At 50.2% G+C, this 15,071-nt stretch overlaps 1 protein-coding gene across 4 annotated transcripts in view; it reads left to right on the top strand.

The window, feature by feature from the left end:
- The window catches only part of LOC138569251 (uncharacterized), a 557,461-nt gene that overhangs the window by 510,774 nt on the left and 31,616 nt on the right, over window positions 1-15,071 (top strand). The window lies entirely within an intron of this gene.

Raw genomic sequence — 15,071 nt, 5'->3', positions numbered from 1 at the left:
AGGTACCCCCTGACAATTAGGTATCTCCATTCCTTGTCCTTTTCTACCTCCACTAGCTGCAAGGGCAGCGACCCATTAATCCAGGCAAGCACACCTCTAGCAAACCTAGAATAGGCGGCCCCGATATCCCGTCCCACCCCAGCGGGTCAGTAGGGCCTCCTGTCCCTCAGGGAGCAGGTGTGTCTCCTGAAGTAGCGCTATGGATATCCTCTTGCATTGTATGTAGGACATCACCCTGTTTCTACAGAGGTAAGAGCCCAGGCACCGCACATTCCAAGACATTATTCTTATGGCAGCCATAATTGCATCGCATGTCTGATAGCCCTCCCATGGACTAAGTGTCTTCTCCTGTGGTGCACCCCAGCCTCCACATCTTTGTTAGACCCATGCCAACTTTGTATGAAGCTCGAGAAGATCCCCAGCGCAAGTGCAAACATTGCAGGTGCCCCAAATCAGCAACTTCTGTGCCCGTCCTATCTGCCAGGCGGGGGCCCTTATGAGCTGCATTGTATGGATTGAACAAAAAAAACAACAATGACAAAACCTGAACATATTGCCCAACAACACCGGGTTGTTCAGGCGGACCTATACCTCCAAGCCCTAGTTCGGCCATTGTGTACCAGGCGTAGGGTCCAGCAACAGGCTGGAGCCAGTGGCAACTTGTGGGCGGGTGGATAAGACCAACAGTGGCTATCTGGGTTCCGCCCCTGTTAAGAAAGAATTGATGTAGTAACCTTGTGAGAGACTACACAACCCTTCTCCTCTTGGTATTAGGTAACCCAGCTATTGGTAAATGCCTGTACTACACAAGTTGGTAGTGTGACTGAGCAGCCAGGCTTATCTCAAGAGCAGTAAATGTGAGCTGTAGAGCTGTAGAAATGAAATCCACCAATACAAGTAGCCAAGTAACACTTACACTCCAGGTTTTAGTTATAAATAATTAGTTATTTAACAGCAGTTTTTAAATAAGCATTATTATGTATGTACCAATCAAATATATTTTAAAATACTTTTTCCAGAATGAACACACAAACGAGGTATAAATCTAAGAGATAAATTGTTGTGGGCTAAGAGACCCCAAAGGGACAGACAATCGGTGTTAAGAACACAAAAGAAGGGTACATTTCCCTGCCCTACATGCAGCCACTGTAATAACGTGCTAAAAGGAAAGAGTATTTCACATACAGTAAAGAAGATTCCCCTTCGTGACTATGCAAACTGCACGACATCTGGTGTTATTTATGGCATCAAGTGTCCGTTTGGGCTTCTATATGTAGGGAAAACAGCAAAGACAGCTCGTGAGAGGTGGGCGGGACATAAGTCCAGTGTTCTTTGTAAGAATATTAAACAATCTGTTGTAAGACATTTTAATGACCAAGGACATTCAATTGCACAGATGCAATTTACGATACTGGAAGTAGTTAAACGCCCCACTGGGGTGGTGACTTTAATACTCGTCTGTAACAGAGTGAAATGTTGTAGATTCATTTGTTGGATACAGTACATCCTAAGGGGATGAATGAAGAATTTTGTTTGAACTGTTTCATCTAATTGGTAATTGAGTAGAAATGAGTTGGTCTGTAGATTATAGATTGTGGATGGAGAGTACCTGTAACATATTACATATAGCCTACAGAAATTAGAGTTGAATATGGAAATGACACTTTGTAAGGTTACATGCCATTAGGTGAAGGTTTTTCTCTAAGTTATGATCATGAATGCACATGTGTAATTGGAATTTGTCAAATGTATTGAAGATTAACATCATCTGCCCATGTATGTTTCACCAAAAAGAATGCTGAACGTTTAAATATGTAACAGTGAAATGGGTTGAGAATATAACTGTCTGTTAAGAATTGAACACTTTGGATGTCCACCTGGGAACAATTTTTGTTTTCTATGCATAAACTGCTCTTCATTATTTATGTAACCCCAACGATTACATTTTGTTTATGGTATGACGCTATAAACTATACACTTCACTGAAGGGAAACGCTGGGATTACGACCTTTATGAAATATGGGTTGAAGCTTAATTCCCATGTGATGGATGGTTATTGCGGGAGTTAGGATAACCAGCATTTATAATTCACCTATCGAGTATACTATAGCATGGATAAGTGCTTCTCATTTAATAGTGTAATTTTGGTTCTGCCCTAGACTCAAGAATTAGAGTCCTGTTGGACATCAACTACGTATGTCTTCAGTAAGAAAAAGTGTTCAGTCTACATTTGTATCTACACAATAAGACTAAGCAGAAGGTGCCGAGTTCCGGTCTAAAAACTACCGTTCCATTACTCCACGCCAATTTGGCCATCTGATTAACATGGGAGGGATAGGACGACAAAATTAGGGATCTACTTGATGCGTATGTGCTCATGTGACCGGTTTGGAAAGTGGTGTTATGATTAAAGGTGATGCGGGTTAGCTCACGTGACCACTTCAGGAAGTGGTTTAAAGGAAAGCAATTATTCAGTCTGTACGTGACTGGGATAAGATACCAGCGGCCAACATGCTCTGCAGACTCTATTATCTAAGGTAAAGGAAGAAATACATACTAATTTTGCTCTATACATGTGAACTTTACGACGCAAGATTAGCGGTCGTCATCGTTATGAGATTCTAAAAAGGTATTACTATTTTATGATTATAGAATCTGCATTTCGAGTAATAGATTTGAAGTTGGGAAACAGAAGTCCGGGAGAGAGCCTTCATTATACCTACTGTCTGAGCTAATGGGGAGGCATTCGAAAGTTTAGGGACATCCACTAGATGGCGGCCCATTGCCAATCTGATAATAAAAACCGTTGGACCTCATCTGGGAATTGGTGCGTTCTTGCGGCCATTTGTGAACCTGCAACAATAAATGAGATAGGCTTCCCACACACGGGTGGGAAAGACCAGGAGGGGATAATAGAGCCACTCTATTACTATTTCAGCAGCACACTGCGCATTGGACCTGACAGCCTTCTAGGCTGGACGCCCTCATACAAATCCATACCGGCCTACTAAACATTATGAGGAGAGGTTGAGGAGGGAACCTTCCTGCTCTAACCACTTGCCAAAAAGGCGAGGCCATTTATCCTACAACCTGTGTTCACTCATTGCCCGTTGAAAATACCAAACCTAGCTGTACCATTCATTTGCTGTAGTTCCTGCCCAAGAAGTGACCTTTGACGGCCAGTACTATACGCCTTCCCCAGTGCTTTAAGTGGCTGGGGCCTGCCGGGGCCAGGCCCCGGCAGTCTCTAAAAAGTGAGGCTGTGCCGGGGCCATACCGGGGCCCTCCACCCTCCAGCCCCACCACTTGACGGCGGGTCATTGTCCCACCACGGCCCCCGCTGCGAAGGGAGATGAGCCCGCTGTCATTAAGTCAGGCAGCTGTGACTGACAGAAGTGCCGGGCAGTCACAGCTTATTGTTCAAACTAGTTTGGCGAAGCTGTGGCTGGCTGGCACTTGTGTTAGTCACAGCTCTGGAAACGGACAGCGTCCCCACCATTAACACCCTTTTATCCACACTTCCTCTTGTGCCTATTAGAGCATAAGGCTGAGAGTAAGAATTCTGTTTCAGCCATGTGTTGCATGGCACCCCTGTGAGGGGCCATGGTACATTCCGCGGCGTTGTGTGGTCACATGGTTACCCATGTGACCAACCTAATAAAAGCTCCGAGCCGCTTCCGGCTCGGCAGTCACGAGTGAAACTGACTCCGCGTGTGTGTGTTGTGTTGGTGCCAGGATGGTGCCTCGCCACGTGTGCTGGGCCCAAGGACGGGGCCCAGCTTGAGGATGGTGCCCCTGCCGGGCAACGCCGTCCGGACGGTGCCCCTGCCGGGCAACGCCGTCCGGACGGTGCCCCTGCCGGGCAACGCCGTCCCTGAGGGTCCCCCAACCATGTGAGGTGGGTTGGCGAGGCGGCCCCGGCCTGGGTGCCCCCAGAGCCGGGGCTGTGGTAAGCCGGTTGCCACCCGGCTATGTGCGGAGATCCGGTGATCCGGATCGGGTGGGGTGACCCCCACCCTTTGTGTCCGCGGCATGAACGCCGCCCCTGTTGGATCCCGTCGGGTGCCCCCGACATGAGTATGGGGCTGCCCGGTGATCCGGAGCAGCCCCCAACAATGGCGACGAGGGCTGGAGCCCACGTGCGCAGAGCGGCGTCGGCCGCTGGAGGTGTAGTGGTGATGGGGTGGCCCAGGGCCCCGTGTGTCTAGCCGCTGGCCGCCTGGTGCCCCAGGATGGAGTGCGGTGCTGGCTGCACGAATAGGGTGGTGGCGTGTGAGCGGCCCCTCTGCCACTCCCGAGGACAGGAGAAGAGCTGCCTGCCCCGCCCCTGCTGAGCAGAGGAAGTTGCGGCCTTGGCCGCAACAGAGGAATGTCGGGTCGTCGCTGCGAAGGGGAAGAAGCCCCAAGCCTAAAACACTGAGCGGCATCAGCTGCGCGAGCTGTTGCCCCCCTTTTTCCCCCTGGAGGGAGAGAAAACTCAGCGGCATCGGCCTCGGGAGGGTGGATCAGGAACATGCTGGCGGCTGCGCCGCAGGGAGTAGGCGCTGCCCCTCCCCCACCCGCAAGCCGCGGCAAACATCGCCGCCGAAAAAAAAAAGAAAAAAAAAAGGAGGCGGCCCCGAATCCATCCGGGCCCACGAAGGAAACCAGAGGGGCGCTGCTGCTCGCCCCGTGTGTGGGAGGATCCGCGGCGTTTAGCCGCATGAGCTGCTGCTCTTCTCCCATCTCTGGGGGAGGAATGCTCTGTCGCAACAGAGGAAAAAGCGGCGTCGGCCGCGATAAGATTCCCGGCCGGCCGGCCGTGGCAAGATAAGGCTGCCCCTTCCCCACCAGGACAGCCATGCATGCGGGATCTGCCGCAGGGGGAGGTGTAGCCTCCAGAACGGGATGAGGTGAGCGGCACTCGCAGCGTGAAGGGGGACCGGCTGCCCCCCTCCCCCACCCGCAAGCCATGGCAGTGAGGAGGTGCGATGGTCGCCGCAAGGAAAAAAATATACTTGGGCGTGTGCCAGATGCCGGCGCCATCCACCCGCCGAGGAGGCCTGCAGCGCTCCATGGGGAGCCAAGAGAAAGGGGGAGAGCAAGACACGGCTCCCCGGCCCTCCATAGAACTGGGCCGCCGACTGCCGCACCGCTGGGCCGCCCGGGCCCAACTGTACCTGGGCCCGTAAGGAAAAGAAAATGAACACGGGGCAATGGAGGCACAATGTCACCCTGCCTCACGCTGCAGCCCCCAAGCGACAGCAACAAAGAAAGGGGCGCAACAGCATCCTGCCACCGGTGGTGTCGTGACACCTCCCCACCAGGGAAAGGAGGTAGGAGGAGGGGCCCGCCGCCAGCAGCTCACCATCGGCACCCCCAGACTATGGACCTGGCCGATGTGGCCCCTGGGCCTACCCAGGTGCGGCTTTGCCGGTTTGTTTGCTGTGAATGTCCTGACCGAACTCTGGTGAGGGTGCGAGATGGTTTCCGGCGACTTCATGCGCACGGTGGACATTATAATTGCCATTCCCCCGGAAGACTGTGAGCCTGCAGACACGGACTTGCTTAAAATGGTCCAGTTAGTGGGCAATGATGTGTGGTGCGCACCTGTAGACTCCGAGTGCTGTATGTGGTGCCAGTAGCCCTCACTGGTGCCGTTCAGGGACATGAGAGCCACTCACCCAGGTTAATAAAGGGTGTGTAAAGTAGTAGAGTGGCTCAAGTAGTAGTAGTGGTAGTTATGGTGGGATTTTGGGGTTTTGTATTTTGTTATGAAAAAGGAGGAGTGTTGCATGGCACCCCTGTGAGGGGCCATGGTACATTCCGCGGCATTGTGTGGTCACATGGTTACCCATGTGACCAACCTAATAAAAGCTCTGAGCCGCTTCCGGCTCGGCAGTCACGAGTGAAACTGACTCCGCGTGTGTGTGTTGTGTTGGTGCCAGGATGGTGCCTCGCCACGTGTGCTGGGCCCAAGGACGGGGCCCAGCTTGAGGACGGTGCCCCTGCCGGGCAACGCCTTCCGGACCGTGCCCCTGCCGGGCAACGCCGTCCCTGTGGGTCCCCCAACCATGTGAGGTGGGTTGGCGAGGCGGCCCCGGCCTGGGTGCCCCCAGAGCCGGGGCTGTGGTAAGCCGGTTGCCACCCGGCTATGTGCGGAGATCCGGTGATCCGGATCGGGTGGGGTGACCCCCACCCTTTGTGTCCGCGGCGTGAACGCCGCCCCTGTTGGATCCCGTCGGGTGCCCCCGACATGAGTATGGGGCTGCCCGGTGATCCGGAGCAGCCCCCAACACCATGTACTGCAACAGGCACAACAGAAGTGGAGACAAAAGGGTGTTGATGTTTGACCCATTAACCCCATGACGGGACTCAAAAGGTGCCCAGCCTTCTATGCCACAGTTTGGTTTTGGATTGTTGAAAAAAAGTCTAAGAGATTTACAGTGAAACCTTTTTGCAGTGTGTCCGGGCGCCAACTTCGAATTCTAGAAAAGATACATTTCATCTATTCTGAGATCTCCACTTCTAGGATGCATATTGCTTTAAATGATTGCAAAAGGAGACCTTCTGGGCATTTGCATTCTTGCTTTACTTTGCTGTTTAGAGCCAGGGTCTACATATTGCACATAGACATTCCAAGGCAATGTTATCTCTCTTCGGTGGAAATGAATGCATGAGGTTTTGAGTTGCTTCCTTCCCTAGCGGTGTTGTTGTTTTCTTCTACACGGAGTGGCTTCCGGATGCCCGCTCTGATGCTTGGGTTCCAGCCAGATTTCGGAACTGCCGCCAACAACATGTGAATGTCAGAAGAGAGCCGTTTGGGTGTCACTGTTGGGAGGGGAGAGGGGGGCAGAGGTAGCAACATTTCACAAAGTGGGCAGCGGACATTCCAGCCCACTGCTTCAGAGGCCTTAACATGCTCTCAAAGAGAGGGAAACGTGGACGTAGTTGGACATGTGGCTGCATTTAAAAACAGAACTATTTGTAAACTTTTCTGTTTGCTTGTTGGGGTGGGGGATATGAGGGCCCCCGGTAGTGCGCTTTCGTAGCCAACATCTTCCACCTGTCACCTTATCCTGTCGGCAGCACACCCACGTGCAGGCACTGGGCTGTGCAACAGGTGTGAACTCCGGGTCGCAGGGAGTGAGGATGTGTAGTGTCTGCCATCCTGCAGTCCTCCAGTTTGGGCACATTAGGGGTGGCTAGGACGGCCACACCGCATTATAACGCACACGTGTTCGGGCATCCCAGCACCGTTATTATGGACCGCAGGCAGTTATTGCAAATCCTTCCAGCTCGGCGCTAGGGCTGGAGCAGCGTTGGTTGTTGCACTCGCATGACTGTGGCGTCGCCCTGCGATTGGAGTCAGTTATTACTTATTTCGTCACCGGGTCGTGTCTCTGAAAGAACACGAGGATAAAGAAAAAGACATAGGCGCTCTGGTAAACATAGTCCCAGGATGGCCCTTCTGAAATCAATGTCGATGGCAGACATCTTTGTTCTCATGTAAAATCCGACTGTCTTCTGATACTTGAATTAGGCCTTTAAATACAAGAATAGTGTGTACCATTTGTTCTTATTGGTGGCAGGTTCACAGCGGGTGGTGTGAATGCCTGGAGGGGTGACATTTTGAAATGAATAATTTTCTCTCTGATTAGCTTTTAATACTGCCTGGTTGTTTCTAGAATGTACATAGTTGGAATAAATGCATATTGTACACTGGTTGTTTCATTAGAACTTCTCTTTAGCATATTGGCAGGCATCCTCTAGGAGTCTGTAGTTTGTGTTGTGATTTACCAGTTCACCCAACAGATCCCTTTTTGAACCTGATGGTAGGGGACACCGTCAATAGGTTGATTAGAGACATCTTTGAAGCAACAGCCGGACACAGCGCCGCCCCCCTTTGATAGCCCCCCAGAGGGTGGCTGCATGATAACAGAGACTAGATTCTAGCGCAATCAGGGCTGTTCTAGGGCTTTGTGCTCAGCTGGCAGTAGCTTCTCGTCACACAGGCGTGCCTGCTGCGTGCACCCCCTCGGCTCTTCCCACTCAACACATCTCTGATGCAATTAAGCCACCCCCGCACCCCTCACCACCCCATATAATATCCTGCTGTGGTCAGGAAATTGGCATCCTTTGCGCCCCCAGACCTCCAATGGAATATGCGCGCGTCCATGTCTAAAGGCAGTGCAAATAAAGGCCTCTGCGTCAGGGCCCAAATAGGATCTGGCTAGCCCCCATTCATGCTCTAAGGCTCTGTGCGTGCCCGCTGTGTGCCAGCAGAAACATAAGTGCGTGGGACATAGCAAGCATTATAAAACATAATACCACTCTTACTTTAAAAAGCTTGCTTTGAACAAAATTACCAGGAGCGAGATATTGATGGGAAACATAGGCCGTAAACTTGATTGCACCAACACGTGATTATCATGACAGTAAGTAATAACTCGCAGTGTGCTTTTGGGCATCATGGGATCAGGTGGGCATCATGGGATCAGGTGAGCGGGGCCCAGCTGCTGCCAAGTCCATGGAAGGGCCAACTCGAGGCTGATCCATGCTGCCGTTCCTTTGACTGATGTACAGCGTTGAGCTGTGGACTCCATTTTTTCCATTGGGCCTCATTATAAGCTTGCCGGTACCGTGGTTACCGTACCGGCAGACTACAAGCTCTGCTTGCGGGTGCCTTTTCGCCCGCCATATCGGACCTGGCGGGCATACTGGCACCCTCGAGCAGAGCATGTCAGATGTACAGTGCAATCGACCTCCCCATTCCCATTGACCCTATAGGGCTCAATGGGAATTGGGAGCATTTTATTCTGGCACCCGCAAATGGGCAGTTAACGGGTCCGGCGGGGGGATGCCATAAAAATTGTGCATGTTTGGCAGCAGCCTGGCGGTTTTACCGGCAAGGCTACCGCCAAACTTGTGATGAGGCCCATTGTCTTTTACTAGGGTGACCCGGCGTCACGGTTTTGCCTTGACTGTCCGGGTATTTGCGCCTCTGTCCCAGGGTCCCTAAACTTTTTTAAGTGTAAAAACTCCATCCTGGGATTTGGGGATCGGGTGGATAACATCCCAGTTTTTGGCCCAATGTCATGATTTTTCCATCGGTGTGGCCAAAAAACGGGATGGTATCCACCCGATAAGCAAACCCTAGATGGGTTTTTAAAACAGGCCACCCACATACAGGTAGGACTAGTTTCGCAGCTGTAGTCCTACTTCTATGTTTTTATTTTCAAAATCTGGCCACCCTATCTCTAATACAATGAGGACCCCAGTGGTCCATTTCTTGTTGCTTGTTTTTTCTTGTGCCAATGCCTGGCCAATCACAGACGGGAAAGGTGGGTGTTTTGTATCTCTCATACCGTTCTGTGTTTTGCCTCTCTTTGGGGGGGGGCCAAGGAAGCATGTCCGGGTTTCCGTCGTGTCTTCTTCTTGTTGATAGATTTTATCCATCAGCAGTGATTTTTGAATACCGAGGCTTGTGCTGGGTTGCATTTTGGCCATCCTTCTCATACCCGCAAAAGATGCCTGAGGGCACGGCCACTCAGGCTCCCCCAAAAGGACCTTATATACATTCTTTTTCTGCTAGTGTCCCAAAAGTATTTCTCGTGAATATTTCCATGCCCTCTATCGATAGGAGGACCCCATCTTGCTGGAACAATTCCTTGTTGCTTTAGGAAATGCCCCCACGTTCAATAAAAGTGAGGCTGGTGTATTCGCAAAAGTTATTTAAGGCTGTGTTCAATTTCTTTCTGGATATTTCCACTGCTTTGCTTGATTTGGCCGCCTGGGCAGTATTTGGGATAACATGCCCTCTGTCTGCCTCCAGCACACCTCCTAAGTGAGCTGCACCTTTCTGCAAACAGTTCCTTTCTACCCAAATGTGTCATATCATTAACTCCTAAATGCATGACCAGGAATGCGAAGGGGGGAGGGGGCACAGAAACCCATTAAATCTGCTAACCTGTCGTGCAGGTCCTCCAAGCTCATATCCCGGGCGTGCCCCACCATGATGTGATTGTCTTTTGAAAATGTAAACCATTGTGGGAGTTCTCTGACCCTCTGCTTGCTCTTGCCATGAAAGAGTGGCCCACTATCCAAGCTGACATGAAATGGGAGGAATGCCTGCGTTAGATCATTTCTTTCCTGATGTATCTCCTATAAGCATCTGATTTCCAGCCCCCGATATCCTTAATTGCTTTCTCATCTATGCCCACCATCCATGCTGAAGGGGCCGCCCCAATGAGAAAAGAGTGTGACCCAAATTCAGAGGGTTCCCAACCTACTGCTCTGATTACCTTTCTAAGGACTGTTTGCAATTGGAACCTGCTATCCTTATGCCTGAACAGCTGTCACCCTGGTTGTGGGCGGATGCCGAGGAATTCCTTGGTGGTGAATATGGGGCAGTGTCTATTGACATCAATGCAATACAAGTCATTTATTCTCCCTTTACCTAATTGATCTGTTTTGGATTTTCTTAGTGTAATAGCCATGCTTTCTTTACTCAAATTAATGTCGATCGATGCTAAGCCTTCCTCTGATAGCGTGTTTTTGCCACTATCTCACTGATCCTAGATGCCAAATGAGATGATGCCTAAAATGTCCTCTTATTCTGTTTGAATGACCATTCCAGAAATTCATTTATGTGCTCCTCTTTGATGTTATGCACCTTAATTATTTTACCAACGTTTTGTAGGCACTTCCTGTAGAGCTTGCCCGTCTTCTTGGCCGATGCATTTTTTGCCAGGCCCAGCAATATGCTTCTGAGCTCTCTTGCTGCTGAATGCTTAATCTCTTGCCCTGTTGAGCCAGGGTCTTGGGTGCAGTTATTTGCAACTTTGGGGAGGTAGTACATCAGCAAGGTCATGATTTGTGACGGCTATGTGCCCGGATTTTAGCACCACGTTATACTTCAAGGCGTTCTTCGTTATTTCCCTCAATACTGTTGGCACCAGCTGGCATGAAGTGGACCCCCTGTTTAGAACATGCACCACTGCCATGTTATCCGACCAAGTGGTCAACTCCCTATTTTTTAATATTGCGCCCATATGTAAATGCCACTCTATATGTGAAACATTTCCAGTAAAGCAATATTCTTAGTCCAACCTCTGCCCCCGTCAGCGAGTGGGCCAAGGCCCTGAGCACCATTTGTTGGCAAAAGAAATTCCAAAACCCTTAGCTGCTGCTGCAAATAAAACTCTTTTATTTTCGTCGTTTATTGGCGTGCGCCAAATGACCGTACCATTAAAATTGTGCCGAGTCCCCCATACTCCTAGCTCCTTCTGAACCTTGCTGCCTAAACCTATGTGATGACGTTTCTTCGTTGACTATTTCATCTCCAGGCTTCTATAGAAGAACTGCCCTCAGGGTCTGATCTTTGTTACAAAGTTGAGTTTCCATCAATGTCGCTTCCTCTCCTTGCCTTTCAGTTTTCTGCACTTACCCATGCACTTGCCACCAGCTGGTCCTGCTGTTACTTATTGTTTATTTATTCTATTATCCCATGTAATGCACTCTCCCCTCCCCCTTGCCCCCGCAATGTCCCCCTTCCCCTGCACTTGGGAGATCTGAATGATACTTGGCCTAGTAGGATCGTTGTCTCTGTCTTCCCTCTGTCCCCCCTCCCTTGCCTCGTCGTGCCTCGAAACACTTGTGTATAGGTGGGTGCGTTATAAATGCCCTATCATATCATATATCATTGTGCTTAATAAATCTACGACTTTCTCCTGAGGCAGGCAACATTCTCTCTGGTTGGCGTTAATCTCTGTCCCCAAAAAGGACAGCACTTTAGCACTTCAAATAATGTTATTCACACACTTCCTTTGAAATAGATGTTTTCGAGCGGTTTAGGGGTTTGGATGGAGTAATATCCGTTAGAAAGGGAGGCCTGTACCCCATTGTGCCACCGGTAGCTATGCCAAGTTAGCCTCGGAGGAGGAGGGGGGCGGAGGGCAACCACTATGACTTAATTAATCGCGATAATGACGTGTCATTAAAGCATGTTGTAGTTTGTGGCAGATCAGTGTATATCGGGTGGCAGCACAGTACCCCATATCATTAATTCTATAGCTGCAACTATAACACGGACATTTTTATGAAGTAGCTAAATAGAAACGTATATGGTTATTACCCAATCGACATTGGTACTTGTTTATCGATCGAAGAACGCTGACAGGCTGGATTGGTCTTGCCGGGATAGAAAAACGTACTTGCAGATCAAACCTGTCAGATAGCACAGCAAGTAGAGCGCTCGCTTTGACATCAATGCAGAGCCTGCTGAAGCAAGTTCGAATCATGGCAGGGGGCCAAACTCATCATTTCGAGGTCGATAAATGAGCACCACACATCGTGGGATATTAGCAGCGTTCTTAGCGCTACATAAATAACAAAACAAACAAACAGAGATGCCATCAACCGATGCTTCATTTGAGACGTTATGAGGCAACAAAGCGCCCTTACGTGTCTGTTCAAGCCCACCTTTCTTTCTTTACTATAATAATTAATTATATTTCAAAAAGTGCCTTTGCTGCCCGCCAGTAAGCTAACACTTATTTATTATCGAGCGCTACACGCCCGTAGGTTTTAGAGCACTTACTACCAGAAGACGATATCTAAACATATCTACTAGAACTCCACTCTTCCACTTCACTGGCTCGAACCAGTGGCTTTGCTGCTGGCATGCACGTGATATGCCAGTTGAGCTATTTTGATCCCCTAAAACGAAACCTGCTATCTTCTTCAGCAGGTGTTGTGTCTGGGCTGCCGCGTTGGTGTGTGCTTCATGGTTGCGAGATAAGAGTACTGTCTGTGTCTCAGTCAGACCTAAAGTGTGAAGGGAGTGTTATGGTGTGGGTAAGCTCAGGGCTTTAAGTGGGGTGAGAAATCCTCATTTGGGGGCGTGGCTTGTGGGAGGGGCGTGGCCTAAAAAGTATGCAAATCGTAGGGTATACACACAAATATATATAAATGTTATATATTTGTGTGCGTACCTTACTATGGTTTGTGTGCTATGCAAGCCATCTTTTATAAACATAGAAATATGTAACATATTTCTTCGTTTATAAAGGATGGCTTGCAAAGTACACAAACCATAGTAAGGTACGCACACAAATATATAACATTTATATATATTTGTGTGTATACCCTACGGTTTGATTAGTTTTCAGGCCATCTTTTTTTAAACATTTCAGGTTTATAAAAGATGGCTTTGAAAGTACACAATTCAAGCCATCTTTTATAAACCTCGAAATTGTCCGTTGGCAAAGCTTTATAAAAGATGGCTCGAAATATGTCGAGGAATCCCCAGGTTCGCCGAGGGTTAAAGACGCCTCGGCGACCTGGGGAAACAAAGGGACAGTAAGTGCCTCTGGTGACCTCTCGCGCGAGGGGTCACCACCAGATGCAGTTACTATGACTGACGGAAGTGGAAGCCAGTCACAGCGTCGCTGTTGCTGGCTGCCACTTCTGTCAGCGTGTCTGACTTCATTGCAGGACGGGATAATGCATCCCGTGATTCCTGCCAATGTTGCTGTAGGACGGGGGCCCCAGCAGGGCCCCGGCTCAGTCCCACTTTTTGGAGACGCCGGGCCCGGCCCCGGCAGGCCCCGGCCCACTTTAAGCACTGGGTAAGCTGCTTTCTCACTGTGGCACAGATAAATAACAAGCGGACACAGAGCTCTCGCAGGCACATCTATCTTTATTCAACTTCATACAACTGTGTCTTAACCTGCCCCCCTTCTCATAACTTCCCTTTCCCGTCATTTCCGTCCCCCTCCCGAACTCCCGCCTCCCGTGTCCATGAATAAGGCAACATGACATCTCCCCCCATTTTAAACAGTTACTAGACTTTCACAACAGGTGGACGTCTCGGGTCTGATGTTAGCCCATCTCTTCAATCAGGCTGCAAGGCTTGTTCCGCACTAGCTGAGGACGTGAGCTGCTGAGGTCTGGAGGGCTGCTTCCAGTGCCACCGTCCATTGGCCTTCGTGGTCAGACTCATCCCAGTCCTCGTGATCTCCTTGATACATATCATCTGAGCCGTAGGCAATGGGGATTATCACGCGCCCACTTAGTCGCCCACTTAGTCGCCTTGAGCCAAGGGATGGGATTCCTTTAAAGTGGGATGAGTTTCGATTGATGGACCCTTTGGTTCCATGCGCGGTGACCATGGATGCTTTCTTGGACGTGACGAGCAAAGGTTCCTCGTGAAAGATGGAGGTGTGCTTATGATTCTGAGGTTGATTGACTGCTACAATTTCACCCACCTCTATCTGGGACACGCAAGCCCATCTGCGCATATCCGCGTATGCCTTCATGCATTCCTTGGCAGCGCCATCCCTCTCTCTCACCTCTCGATCCAGGTCAGGTTGGTTGTCTACCCTCGGCTTGAGGAATTCTCTTTTGAATGTCCCTCCCAAACATCACCTCAGCTGGGGCCAGGGCTTTAAGTGGGCCGGGGCCTGCCGGGGCTGGGCTCCAGTAGGCTCCGAAATTTCGTTTTGAGGCGGGGCCCTGCCGGGGCCCACTAATCTCCCATGGCAGCCCGGGCTACTACACAAAAAGGCATTTTTTTCTACAGCCTGAAGCTCTCGCTCGTGTGCGAGAGCTTCAGGCTTCAGAAAAAAATGCCTTCGAGCCATGATGGTGGCGCCGCACCTGCGAGGCATCCCTTTAATCAAGTGATGCACATGGGCCGGCGCCACCATTATGGAGAAAACGTGAGGCCGCTGGAAGCAGAGGCCTTGCTTTCTAAATACTGAAGCTCCCGCGGATTCGCGGGAGTTTCAGTCTTTAGGAAAAAGGCCTCTGCTTCCAGTGGCCTCAACCTTTCAGCCTTAATGGTGACGCTGCTCCTCCACAGCTGGCAAGGGGCAGCACCGCCATTAAGGCTGAATAGGCGAGGCGCTGTCCCCTGCAAGGCAAGCCTATACAAAATAAATGCAGAGATCAGCACCCTCTACTCCATAGGGGAGAGGGTGCTAATCTCTACAAGAGGCTGCCTGGCAGGGGTGCCAGTAGCCCATTGAGCCGGGGCTTGTCAAGGGGGCGTGGCCTAACGGGCCATCAAGATCCCTGTTGTTAGGCCA

The sequence above is a fragment of the Ambystoma mexicanum genome, chromosome 1p (genome assembly GCF_040938575.1).
Source record: "Ambystoma mexicanum isolate Mex_15411 chromosome 1p, UKY_AmexF1_1, whole genome shotgun sequence".
Lineage (NCBI taxonomy): Eukaryota > Metazoa > Chordata > Amphibia > Caudata > Ambystomatidae > Ambystoma > Ambystoma mexicanum.
Note: the sequence above shows the minus strand (reverse complement) of the source record. Positions and strands in the feature narration are given on the sequence as shown.